At 41.2% G+C, this 14768-nt stretch overlaps 1 protein-coding gene across 3 annotated transcripts in view; it reads right to left on the bottom strand.

The window, feature by feature from the left end:
- EPHA3 (EPH receptor A3) overlaps positions 1-14768 on the bottom strand; it is a 512923-nt gene that overhangs the window by 419659 nt on the left and 78496 nt on the right. The window lies entirely within an intron of this gene.

The following is a 14768-nucleotide window of genomic DNA, read 5'->3' as shown; positions in this document are numbered from 1 at the left end:
ACATGTAATGAACGGTTCGATTATGTGTTCCCTAGATGTACTTGTAGAAATGAAAGATTCAGTTTTCCTCTGTTTATTTTTGTTTAGTGCGCAAATTTGGCATTTGCGACACTGATGATATCCTGACATGTTCTGGAAAAAAGATATCTTTTTAGTGGGCGGATCTACAGCATTCGGAGCAATTCTATCTCGGAGCGAGGGTGCTCCCCTAAACACCACCTGAGGTTTAGCCGGTAAAAAAGTTTTAATGATCCTATCATTCCCCAACAGATGCCAATGTTTGCAAAGCAATTTTTTAATGAGGTAATGTTGAGTTGAAAATGTGGTAATGAAAGGTATAACCGGTCTCTCCCTCTTTTTCTTATTGTTGTTTGGGCCTACAGTTAGCAAGATAGAACGATCGATCTCTCCTATTTGGTGCATTATCTGATTCAACGACTCAACCTCATAGCCCTTCTCTATTAATCTGTTTTTAATTATATCTGCCTGCAGCTTATAATCAACGAGGTCAGTACAGTTTCGTCTCATTCTCAAAAATTGACTCTTTGGGACCGAGTCCAACCATACCTCATGATGGCAACTCCCTTTGGGTATAAACGCATTCCTATCAGTCTTCTTGAAAAAAGAGACTGTCTTAAGTGTATCACCACTCTTCCAAATAGTTAAATCCAAAAAGTTAATTCTCTCTTGATTAGCCTCATATGTGAACTTAATACCTCTCTCATTATTGTTTAAGTTAATAAAAAATTCTTCCAATTCCAAAACTGTCCCATCCCATAGGAGGAGGACGTCATCTATATATCTAGCCCAAAAGGACAGATGAGGACTCTTGTCCTTATAGACGACGTCCTCCTCCCACTTGGCCAAAAACAAATTGGCGAGGCTGGGGGCATATTTTGCCCCCATAGCTACACCGCGAATTTGTCGGTAGTATTCTTGTTCAAACCAAAAATAATTATGATTGGCCGCGTAATCCAAAAGATCCATAATGAATGTTCGTTGCACCTTAGATGTAGTGGAGAAACCCTCCAAAAAATATTTTACCGCAGAGATTCCCATGGCATGCGGAATTATAGTGTACAAGGAAGACACGTCTGCTGTTACTAGGAAGGTGGAGACACCCACTTTTAATTCTGACAGTAAATTAATTACATGTCTGGTGTCCTTGATGTATGATGGCATACATTGAACCAAGGGTTGAAGAAAGAAGTCTATGTACTTGCCCACCCGGGCCGTGACGGAGTCAATACCACTCACGATCGGACGGCCCGGGGGGCAAGTAAGACTCTTGTGGATCTTGGGAAGATAATACAAAACTGGGGTTCGTGGTGCTTTAGGGATCAAAAAGATTTTTTCTTTTTCATTTAATATACTCAAACGAGAACCCTTATCCACCAATAATTGCAAAGTTTTTTTATATTGAATGACCGGATTACCCGGGAGGATCATATAGGTGTCTTTATCATCCACTATCCTATGCATCTCTGCCAGGTAATCTTTGCGGTCCAAAACCACTATTCCCCCCCCCTTATCCGCTGGGCGTATTACCAGATTTTTGTTCTGGCATAATGAGTCTAAACCCTCTTCTAAGTTTTTTTCCATTTTGATGTTTTTAATTTTAATGGAATCCAAATCACGTAGGAGAACATCCCTAAAGACCCTAACCGATGGGGCCAATACACCAGGGGGATTAAAAGTGGATGCATTAGAGAGACCTGTATGTATGTATTCCTGTTGCGTACTTTCATATTGAGTAGTTGGAGTAAGCGTAAAGTGTCTCTTTATATTGATAGTACGGACGTACTTATGTATGTCCATGTACGTTTGAAACCTATTTAATTTCTTAGGAGGTGCATATTTTAAGCCTTTATTGAGAAGGGCTGTTTCAGCCATAGTGAGAGTTTGAGAGCTTAGGTTAAAAATACCGTCCCCATTTATTTCTTTGATTTTTTTTGATTGTGCTCTCCTCCCCCCTCTGGTTCCTCTTTGTTTTCTATTGCCCTTTTTACACCTTGATTTGCCTTGGGAAAACCCCAATTCTGCTGAGTTTGACTATTTGCTCCCGACCTAGGGGGATCCACTCTTGAGTCGCCATAATCCCTTCCTTTTTGAGTGTAATTTTGTGTACTTTGATTATTCGGACCTTCCCTATCATGTAAGGGGAAGAAACGATTCCGGGTCTCCACCCCATACTCAAAATCCTCCCCTCTCCAATTGTCATGGTAAGGTCGTTGGCCACCATAATGATTAGGTGGTGCACCATAATTGAAAGGTCTCTCATTAGATATGAAATGGTTATATGGTCTTTCTATTCTTCCTATGTTTCCATAAGGATCTCTACCATAATGAGATTGTTCTGGGTTAAAGGGCTGACGATATTCCCTATCATAATATCCTGTCTGCCTATATGGGGGTGGATAATTCCCTCCAGGATTACGATATTGTTGTCCCATTCTCCCAGTGTTAGAATTTTTTTGGGGAGATGAATACGACACCCTTCTCTCTTTCTTATTAAGTTTACTAACAGATTTCTTTGGAGTTTTCTGACCTTGACCTGCTACGGGCATATGTTGTATTTGAGAGGGCTCCTGTTCAGAGGTGCCTCCTCCCTGGGTCCCTACTTCCATTTGTGAGTCTGAACATAATATTTGTTCCTCTCTCAATTTCTTTTGCCATGCAAACACACTATTAGACTGGTAATCCTCAAAATCCCTATTGAACTTTTTCCTTTTTTTATCTTTTGTTCTCTTTCTTCTTTATCTAACGTTTTGAGCAAAGCTGTGCTCCTATTCTTATTCTGTTCTTTGTTTCCTTTGAGTGCCATTTATACAAGAAGAGACATTTCATAGAGCAAGCTGTTTTCTCTACATATGGAGCTTCCTAAGATGTTTTGATACCAAGATCTGGACGTAGTTTTTCGTATTCACTTGGGACCTGGATGTCTCTACAGATCCATCAGCAGAATTTTGTTATCTGACTATCTGATGAGCCTTGTTTGACCTTTTGGCTCATTTTTGGAGGTGAGCGGCCAACTCATAAATATAACAGTCGATGTTTATGATTGATGTGTTGTCTGTTTTTTTCTTCTATCAAATTACTCCTATGAGATTCTTATCTCTATATGAACTGACTCCTACCATTGGGCTTTAGTTGAACTTTTATTCACATTTATTTATTTGTATGTTTTTGGATGTTAATTTTTTTAAGTATATTATTTCATGTCATGTTATTGAATAAACGCACCACTCTTATTTCTTCCTCTTACATTATCAATAAAGTGATACCAAAGTCTTGTTTTTCTTTTTGTTAAAAATAACACACACGTTATACTTACCTGTTCTGTATAGTTGTTTTCCAGCCCAGATCCTCCTCTTCTCAGTTCCCTCTTTGACTCTCCTGGCCCCTCCCTCCTGTTGAGTGCCCCCCACAGCAAGCAACTTGCTGTGGGGGCACCCGAGCCGAGCCACAGCTCCGTGGGTCCATTCAGATATGGAGCAGTGACCCGGCCCCTCCCCTCCCCTCTCTCTCTCCTCATAGGCTCACTGACTTTGATTGACAGCAGCAGGGGCCAATGTCGCTTTGCTGCTGTCTCAGCCAATAAGGAGGGAACGTTCCTGGACATCCAAGACTCTTGTGCAACGTTGCTGGATTGAGATGGGCTCAGGTAAGTATTAGGGGGGCTGCTGCACACAGAATGCATAGAATGCCTTTATAACTACTTTAAATATAGTTTTGTTTTGCTCACACAGACCTAAAATTTATTTTAATGTTTACAAATGTAGCGGAAATATCATATTATTAGCATGCAAGATTGCAAGGGAACATTAGCTTGTTAAAATGATAGACTATGCACTAACTTTTAAAATGTTCAAATGTATACATTTTTATTGAGGGATATAACATGATAGCTGCACCTGGAAGCTTCTTTTCCCTTTTATCATTTTTAAATGCTTCCAAGACATTTTATTGCTGTCTAGAAATCAAAGTCAGCCCTGGATGTTCTGCAGAGAAAACAGTGATGCATAGATTAGACAATGCTATTTTAGAAAGTTTGGCGTGCTGTCAGCAGTGAGGTGTGCCAGGAGAAGCAGACACATCGATGACAGATATATTAAGTACCTGTGATACAAAGCACTCACGGTGGAAGGATGGACAGAATTACTCCGGCTGTGTTCGGATACATTTAATGAGTGAAAATAAAACACAAAACAGTGTCATCCTTTAAAAACATACACAGTTAACCCTCTACGTCTAACTGACCTGTGAGAGTAGAATAGAATACAAAAGAATAAGAGAGGTGAGAAGACGACAGAAAAAAATAAATATGGAGAAGAAAATCATAGACTAAGGAAAGACGAAAGAGAAAAGAGGAAGACACTGTATAAATTCTCTATAAAAGATAACAGATAGTAGATTGACAAAAAGAGAAAAGACAAAGAAGAGAAAAGATGAAGAATATAAAATATGACAGAAAAGTGGAGAGAGATAGATAATAAATGAAGAAATGAATAAATTAAGAAATAAATAGATAGATAGATAGATAGATAGATAGATAGATAGATAGATAGATAGATAGATAGTTGAGAGGAGAAGAGAGGCAAATAGTAGACTAAGGAAAGAGAAAAGATGAAGGTACTGTATAAAAGATAATAGATAGATGATTATAGAAAAAATAACAATATGAAATATGATAAAAAGGTGGAGAGATAGAGAGACAGATAGATAGATAGATAGATAGATAGATAGATAGATAGATAGATACGATACGATAGAAAGAGAGGATAGGAGAGGAGAAGAGAGGAAAATAGTTGACTAAGGAAATAAGAAAGAGAAAAGAGGAAGAAGATACGGTATAAAAGAAAATAGATAACCAACTATAGAAAAAAGAGGAAAAATTAAGGATATAAAATATGATAGAAAAGTGAAGAAATAAATAGATAGATAGATAGATAGATAGATAGATTGAATAAGATAAGAGGAGAGGAGATATATTCACAATGTAGAGTAAATGTAAAGGTTAGAATTTATTACCTGTGAATGTAAAAGGTTTAAAGAGAACACAAAGCTATTGCAATGTAAGGAATGTAATTATGTGACACTTGATAGGATACTGTGATGATATTCACAACAGTGAATCTAGATTCACTAATCTAGATTTGCATGTACCCAGATTTCCTCCCACACTCCAAAGAAATGCTAGTAGGTTACTTGGCGCCTGTCTAAATTGGCCCTAGTATATGTGTGAATGTGAGTTAGGGACTTTAGATTGCAAGCTCCCTGAGGGCAGGGGCCGATGTGAATGTGCAATACTGTATATATGTAAAGTGCTGCGTAAATTGACAGCGCTATATAAGTACCTGTAATAAATAAATAAAAATAAAATACGTGGATGGAATTGCACTATCAATGATTTTATGCTTTAACCACTTCATCTCTGGAAGATTTACCCCCCCCCCCCTTCATGACCAGGCCATTTTTGTTGCAATATGGCACAGCAGTCATGCACACAAGGCCCAAATAAAATGAACCCAAATAAAATGTATGTCCTATTTTCACCACAAGTTGAGATTTAATTTGGTGGTATTTGATCACCTCCACTTCTGTTTTTTTTTTTTGGTGAAGAAATCACAATTTGTGTCTATTGATTGGCTTTCTCAAAAGGTAGAGCATCTATTTTTTTTTTACTAGTAATGGTGGTGATCAGTGAATTATAGCCAGACTGTGATATTGCGGCAGACAAATCAGACACTAACTGACACTTTTGACACTTTTTTGGGGAACCAGTGCAACTAATACAGTGATCAGTGCTACAAATATGCACTGTGACTGTACTAATGACACTGGCTGGGAAGGGGTTAACATCAGGGGCGATCAAAGGGTTAACTGTGTGCCTAGCCAGTGTTTTTGTACAGTGTGGTACAGTGTGGTAGGTGCTTTTACTAGGGGAAGACAGGGATCCTTGCCCATGCTTTGCGGGAACACAGGATCCATGTTCTCTACTGACAGAATGGCAATCTGTCTTGTTTACATAGGCCGTTCTGTCTCTCTGCAGGATGATTGGCAGATGCCAGCGGACATTGAGTCCTCAGTACCCACTGATTGGCTCAGCTGTGTATAATCACAGCGGTGGCAAGGTGATGGCGGAGCGCATTCACGCCCACTACCCCGGAAGTGCAGGATCATGTATATATACATGAGCCTGCACACAGCGGCCGCCCTGTAGCAGTATATCTGCTATAGGGTGGTGGGCAAGTAGTTAAACTAGTGGTCTCCAAAATGTGGCCCATGGCTTGGATGTGGCCCTTTTTTTGCCTTTATCTGACCCTTGAGGCACTTTTCCTGCCACGGACACAAGGTGATCTTCTCCCACTAACACCAGTGGGGCCCTATTCCTCCCGCTGATACCAAAAATGGGACACAAATCCTCCCGCTGACACCAACAATGGGACACAAATCCTCCCGCTGACACCAACAATGGGACACAAATCCTCCTGCTGACACAAACAATGGGCCACTAGTCCTCCCATTGATACCAATGATGGGGCATTGGTTACTCCCAGGATATTTTCTACAAAGTTTGGCCCCCTCAAAGTCTGAAGGACAGTAAACTGGCCCTCTGTTTGGAGACCCCTGAAAGACTTGCTATTTTAAAGGCAGCATACCCAGACAGACATCTGATGTGTGAGTGGGAAGAATCTAAAAAAAAGATCTGTCAGACACAGCTCACAATATCTAAATGTACGGGAGTACGCATTTGTTGGTGTCACACTCTCCTTAAGAGCTCTTTAAGTGGTGGTGTCAACAATCTGCTGCGGGGACAACTTGCAGAGTTTGGAAAAATAACACGGGTTAAAAGTCCAACTTAAAAGACGGTGGCCATGGCTTAAAGAGCCTGGCACATATCTGAGAATTTTAGGTCACTTGCCAAGTATGCAGGTCAGACTACAGAAAGCCAGTCGCAGCTGGATTAAGCCCTCTGGTAATGAGTGGATTTAGATATGGTGGTGTGAAATTGCAGCATATTTTTTTACAGAGAGAACAAAGATGTGACAGCTCTCCTCTGGATCTCTCCAGTTGTTATGTGGATATTTTCTGCCTTTAGAATCAGCACATAAATTTCAGAGGAAAAACACGTAAGCGTGAATGGGTATCAACTAGTCATTAGACGGGATAACATCAGACATCCCACCAAGTGTTTAGCACTCAAATGGTCTTAAACTAGCAAAGAAAACTTGGCCCTGTGAATTAGGTGGGTTTCCCATTTCTGGATCAAGCAGCAAGAAAAATCAATCGGTACAGTTGTAATGCAATCCAGGAAACATTGCAAAAGGGATAGAACAGTCAACTTGGTTTACCTTTCTTTTAAAGGAACACGTCACTTAAAAAAATAAAAATAAATAATAATAAAAAGCTGATAACATGTATAAGTTGGCACTTGCAGCAGCTTTCAGTATTTCCTTATTGCCAGGCAAAGCTCACTTCTGGGTTGCAGGAAAGAAATTTGCACAAATTCCTGCTGAACCGGCTGAGATTCAAGCCAACTATGGTTTTTAGAGTGGCTTCTTTATCTATGGAGAAGCAATGCAGACACTACTAGGCAGGCCATACATGGTGTCATTTTTTTTCCTGCAATCACAATTCCCCCCATCAACACAGGCAGTGCTGACAGGGAAATCAGCAATTGGGGATTATTTACTAAATGCAACTTCACTTTGCACTACAAGTGCACTGAAAGTGCACTTGGAAGTAAAGTCGCTGTAGATCCGAAAGGGTCATGCATGGAAAATAAAAAACAGCATTTTAGCTTGCGCATGATTGGATGATAAAATCAGCAGAGCGTCCCCTCATTTGCACTTGTAGTGCAAAGTGGATTTGCCTTTAGTAAATCAACCCCATTGTCTTCTATTAGCAGGTGGGACTGGGGTGAGTGGGGGAAGCCCTCCCCACTGGGAGAAGACAGTGATTATCGCTAGTGGCTGTATCAGTAATCACAAGCAAATCTCTCAGGCTGGTTGTACCCAAACTGATCGATTAATCAACTTGGTCCATTCAGCCTGCCAATTAATGGTTCGAATCTCGGCCAGTACTTGCTGAACCGGCCGAGATCCAAACTGTATACGGTCAGCATTAGACAGCAGCACTAGCATCATCTGCAGAGGGTAGTGTTAGATGGACTAGTACATTTACTGTACATAAGTGGCTAATAAATGAAAACCACACTTCAGCTAAAACGTGTTAAGAAATTACAGAAACATTTTTTAATGTATGTTTTGGGTAAAGGTTTTATATAAATGAATAAAAGCTGACTATTGTACACATCCCTGTCAGTGATGAATGGTTTGTCTCAACCCTCTAACTCCTACTTTTAGAAACAGCTTGGTCTTTTATTGTAAGCTGAAAAATAACAGCAGGATCAGCAGGCAAAACAACTGAGTTACAGAGGGACCGCAGAAAAACAAAGACGGCTTTGTTAATGCGAGTGACAGATTGCATCATACATGTCATTTTTTTGATTTTACCTTTAATACCACTTTAAAAAAAACTCTGTCTCTACCAAAATATTTTTACATCACTTTTATGGACATATAAGGCTTTTTTTTGGCACACTGCTTTAATAGATACAATGATAGCGCAGTCTAGGAACCAGGAGCGTGCACAGCTGAGCGCTTTTAATTCCACAATAGAACATAAATGAACATGCTCTCCAACCATGCTGAGAAATGGTAATCTACAAATTGTGGGTTTATAGCTGTTAAGCAGGGAAATTCACTACAGATTTCAAAGAACAAACATTCATCCTAGAGTTGCTTCTGCTCACCCAACAAATACAATTTAAAATACTAACAACAACCCACAACTCTGCCCACAGCTACATCACAAACCTTGCTTTAAAATACCAACTGTTTTATTTACTCTTCCTAAGCCCTTGTACACACGGTCGGAAATTTCGACAACAAAATCCGTCTGATTTTTTCACATGGATTTTGTCTGAAACTGGTATTGCATACGCACGGTCGGACAAAGTTGTTGGAAAATCCGATCGTTCGGAACGTGATGCCGTTCGTTCGTTCCGACGGGACCATGTTCAGCCTAGTAGGCAATAGCTTTGCTCTTGTACTTTGATCTGAGCATGCGTGGCACTTTGTCCCATCAGAATTCTCTACAAACCATCAGACAAAGTCCGATCGGATCATGTTGTCGGAAAATTTTATATCCAGCTCTCAAACTTTGTTGGTCGGACATTCCGATGGAAAAAGTCAGATGGAGCCCACGCACGGTCGGATTATCCGACAACACGGTCCGATCTGACATTTTCCGTTGGAATGTCCGACCGTGTGCACAAGGGCTAAGACCTCCCGCACTCTGGCTTCCTTGTCAACACCTCCAATGCTCACCTCCAGGATTTCTCCAAAGCCTCTTCCATTCTCTGGAGCTCCTTACCTCAGTCTGTCCGACTATCTCCTACTCTGTCCAAATTTAGGTTATCCCTGAAATCCCATTTCTTAGAGGGATCATCAGTATGGGGAAGGAGGTCCTGATTTCCCTACAGTATATAGATCTTTGGTTAGACCTCATTTAAAATACCGTGTCCAGTTCTGGAAACCTCACTTACAAAAAAAGATATTGATACAGTAGAATAAATCCAGAGATGGCTAACAAAAATTATGAAAGGTTTGGGGGATAAAACATATCAAGAACAACTTCAGGAACTTAATACAGTGCATCCGGAAAGCATTCAAGGAGCTTCACTTTTTCCACATTTTGTTCATTATTTTCCTCAAAATTCTACAAAAAATACCCCATAATGGCAAGATCAAAGAAGTTTGAAATCTTTGCAAATTTATAAAAACAAAACAAAAAAAAAACATATTCACATCCTTTCCCATAACACTCAACATTGAGCTCAGGTGCATCCTGTTTCCACGGATCATCCTTGAGAGGTTTTTACAACTTTATTGGAGTCCACTTGTGGTAAATTCAGTTGATTGGACATGATTTGGAAAGTCACACACCTGTCTATATATGATCCCACAGTTAACAGTGCACGTCAGAGCACAAACCAAGCCATGAAGCCCAAGGAATTGTCTGTAGATCCCCGAGACAGGATTGTATCGAGGCACAGATCTGGGGAAGGGTACAGAAAAATTTCTGCAGCATTGAAGGTCCCAATAAGCACAGCGGCCCCCATCAACAATGCATGGAAGAAGTCTGGAACCCCCAGGACTCTACCTAAAATGGGCTGCCCGGCCAGAATGAGTGATCGGGGTAGAAGGGCCTTAGTCAGGGAGGTGACAAAGAACCCCATGGTCACTCTGACAGAGCCCCAGCGTTTCTCTGTGGAGAGAGGATTACCTTCCAGAAGAACCACCATCTCTGCAGCACTCCACCAATCAGGCGTGTATGGTAGAGTGGCCAGATGGAAGCCACTCATCAGTAAAAGGCCCATGAGAGCCCACCTGAGGTTTCCCAAAAGGCACCTGAAGGACTCTCAGACCATGAGAACCAAAATTCTCTGGTCTGCATAAACAAGGATTGAACCTTTTGGCCTGAATAGTAAGTGCCATTTCTGGAGGAAACAAGGAAATGCTCATCACCTGACCAATACCATCTCTACAGTGAAGCATGGTGGTGGCAGCATCAAGCTGTGGGGATGTTTCAGTGGCAGGAACTGGGATACTAGTCAGGATTGAGGGAAAGATGAATGCAGCAATGTACAGAGACATCCTTGATAAATACCTACTCTGGAGCGCTCTGGACTTAAGAGTGTGGCAAAGGTTCATCTTCCAACAGGACAACTACTCTAAGCACACAGTCAAGATAACAAAGGAGTGGCTATGGAGCAACTCTGTGAATGTCCTTGAGTGGCCCAGCCAGAGTCCAGACTTTAACCCAAATAAACATATGTGGAGAGATCTGAAAATGGCTGTGCACCAACGCTCCTTACCCAACCTAATGGAGCTTGAGAGGCCCTGCAAAGAAGAATGGGAGAAACTGCACAAAAATAGGTGTGCCAAGCTTGTAGCATCATATTAAAAAACACTTGAGGCTGTAATTGTTGCCAAAGGTGCTTCAACAAAGTACTGAACAAAGGCTGTGAATACTTACTGTATATACTTGTAATTTTCTTTCGTTTTTTTATTTTTAATAAATTTGCAAAGATTTCAAACAAGCTTCTTTCACGCTGTCATTATAGGGAATTATTTGTAGAATTTTGAAGAATATAATTAATTTAATCAATTTTGGAATAAGGCTATAAACAAAATGTGTAAAAAGTTAAGCGCAGTGAATCCTTTCTGGATGCACTTTATGTACAGTCTGGAGGAAATGGGTGATATGATTTAAACCTTTAAATACTTCCAGGGGGTGAATAAGGTTCAATGGGGTAGTATTTTCAATATGAAACCAAGATCAAGAACACGGGGGCATGACCTCAAACTAACTGGAAGAAAGTTCAAAATTAATCTTAGAAAGTATAATTTTAGTGAAAGGGTAGTTGATGCTTGGGATAGACTTTCAGCAGAGGTAGTGAGTGAGTCAACAGTATGTGATTTCAAACATGGATGAGATAAACATACTGTAGATCTAAACTCTGACAAAATATTTTTTTACAAAAACGGGCAGCTTGGTCTTTTTTATATCGTCAATTTTCTTTATGTTTCTATGTGTTTATCAGCTCATCCCACACAGTTATTACCTTTTGCATCACTTGACTCTCCATTTTATATTGTAAGCTCTAAGTAGCAGGGCCCTCTGATCCCTCCTGTATTGAATTGTATTGTAAGCCCTTGTACACACGGTCGGACATTTCGACAACCAAATCCGTCGGATTTTGTCTGACGGATTTTGTCTGGCGGATTTTGTCCGAAACTGTTGCATACACACGGTCGGACAAAGTTGTCAGAAAATCAGATCGTACGTAACGTGATGACGTTATTTCGTTACGATGGGACTACGTTCATGCTAGTAGCCAATAGCTTTGGTCTAGGGATTTGATCTGAGCATGTGTGGCATTTTGTCTGATCGGAATTCTCTACACATGATCGGACAAAGTCCGATCGGAGCATGTTGTTAGAAAATTTTATAGACAAGTTGGAAAACTTGGTCCGTCGGATACGCCGATAGAAACAGTCCGATGGAGCCCACACACAGTCGGATTATCCGACAACACGGTCCTATCGGACATTGTCCATCGGAATATCCGACCGTGTGTACAAGGGCTTACTGTACTGTCTACCCTCAAGTTACCCTCAAGTTGTAAAGCACTGCGCAGACTGTTGGTGCTATATAAATCCTGTATAATAATAATAATAATAATTATTATTATTATTATTATTATTCAGGATTTATATAGCGCCAACAGTTTGCGCAGCGCTTTACAATATGAGGGCAGACAGTACACTTACAATACAAATCAATACAGGAGGGATCAGAGGGCCCTGCTCGTTAGAGCTTACAATCTAGAAGGGAGGGTCAAGTTGAAACAAAAAGGTAATAACTGTGGGGGATGAGCTGATGGAGAAAATGAAAATACAATTAGGTGTGGGTGGGGTAGGCTTCTCTGAAGAGAAGTGTTTTCAGGGATCGTCTAAAAGCTAATAAAGTAGGAGATAAGCGGACAGATTGGGGTAAGGCATTCCATAGGATTGGGGAGGCTTTGGAAAAGTCCTGGAGGCGAGTATGGGAGGAGGTGATGAGGGAGCTAGAGAGCAGGAGGTCTTGAGAGGAACGAAGAGGACGAGAAGGTTGGTATTTAGAGACTAAGCTAGTGATGTAGCTGGGGGCAGAGTTGTGGATGGCTTTGTATGTAATTGTTAGTATTTTGAATTTAATTCTTTGGTTGAGCGGAAGCCAGTGGAGGGATTGACAGAGAGGAGTAGCAGACACCGAGCGATTGGTAAGGTGGATGAGTCTGGCAGCGGCATTCATAATGGATTGAAGAGGTGATAGACTATGTAGAGGTAAGCCAATGAGAAGGGAGTTGCAGTAGTCAAGGCGAGAGATGACAAGCGAGTGAATTAAGAGCTTTGTTGTCTCATTGGTTAGAAAGGGGCGTATTTTGGCGATGTTGCGGAGGTTGAGGCGGCAGGATTTGGACAGTGATTGGATGTGTTGCTTGAAGGAGAGTTCAGAGTCCAGGACTACACCTAGAACCTTGGCATGAGGGGATGGGCTTATGGTTGTGGCATCAATTTTGACAGTGAGATTAGGGGAAGGGGCATATGGGGGAGGAAAAATTATAAGTTCGGTTTTGGATAGATTGATTTTGAGGAAGTGATGTGACATCCAGACTGATATATCTGATAGTAAATTAGTGATACGTGAGGAGACAGAGGGAGTGAGCTGAGGGGTAGAGAAATAGATTTGGGTGTCGTCAGCATAGAGGTGGTATTGGAAGCCGTGGGAGGCTATCAGTTGACCCAGGGAGGAGGTATAGATTGAAAATAGGAGTGGTCCAAGAACAGACCCTTGGGGGACCCCAACAGAGAAAGGAAGAGGGGAGGAGGAAGTAGAGTTGTAAGAAACGCTAAAGGTGCGGTTGGATAAGTAGGAAGAGAACCATCGTAGAGTACGGTCACGGAGACCAAAGGTGTGGAGTTTTTTGAGAAGGAGGGGGTGGTCAACCGTATCAAAGGCAGCAGAGAGGTCCAGGAGGAGGAGTACAGAATAATGTCGTTTGGTTTTGGCCGTTAGTAGATCGTTTGTTAGTTTTAGGAGAGCAGTTTCTGTGGAGTGTTGAGGACGAAATCCAGACTGAAGGGGATCAAGAAGGCTATTATCAGCAAGGTGGTCACTCAGTCGGTTGTAAACCAGACGTTCGAGTAGTTTGGATAAAAAGGGGAGCAAGGAGATGGGGCGTAGGTTGTTTGGATTGGATGGGTCCAGTGAGGGTTTTTTAAGTATGGGTTTGACAAGTGCATGTTTTAGAGAGTTGGGGAAGATGCCAGAAGAGAGGGAGAGATTGAAGATGTGAGTTAGAGAGTGTAGCATAGAGTCAGAGGGTGAACGCAGCATTTGTGAGGGAACAGGATCTAGAGGGCAGGTGGTAAGGTGGACATTACCAAGTAGTTTAGCAACTTCGTCTATAGTGGTGGGGTTGAAAGAGGGAAGTAATGATTGTGCCTGTGGGCATGATGTGTAAAGCGTGGAGGGTATCAGAACAGTAGAAATCTCCACCCGAATTGTATCAATCTTCTGTTTGAAGTGGTTAGCAATCTCCTGGGCAGTGAGTGAGTTGGCGGGTGGAGGCGGTGGAGGACGAAGTAGAGAGTTGAAAGTAGAGAAGAGTTGATGGGGACGGGATGATAGGTTGCCGATGAGAGTGATAAAATAGTTCTGCTTGGCAGAGAGGAGGCTAGAATTGTAATTTTGGAGGGCAGATTTATATTGGTTGAAATCTCTCTGAGACTTGGTCTTGCGCCACAGGCGCTCATGAGCACGACTAAGTTTTTTCAGACTTCTAGTGGCATCTGTTTGCCAAGGTAATAATAATATAAGTCCTGTATAGTATTATTATTATAATAATAATAATATCACACCAAAAGAGCATTTTTTCTCATTTGTACCTGCTCAGCCTTAAGTCACTGAGAAATGGCCAAAGACAGGATCTATCAATATTTCGGGATAGGACTATAACAAGCATTTTTCGCAAAAACTATTTTTGTTTATCTCAGATTTATCTTAGATTTCACCGGAGGGTTTGTTATGGCTCCAGGTTATATGCAAACATCACTTATCAGAATTCTTAACAATGAAAAGGAATAATACAA

The sequence above is a fragment of the Lithobates pipiens genome, unplaced genomic scaffold (assembly GCF_037356315.1).
Source record: "Lithobates pipiens isolate NorthernLeopardFrog02 unplaced genomic scaffold, aLitPip1_a1.2 Scaffold_16, whole genome shotgun sequence".
NCBI lineage: Eukaryota > Metazoa > Chordata > Amphibia > Anura > Ranidae > Lithobates > Lithobates pipiens.
Note: the sequence above shows the minus strand (reverse complement) of the source record. Positions and strands in the feature narration are given on the sequence as shown.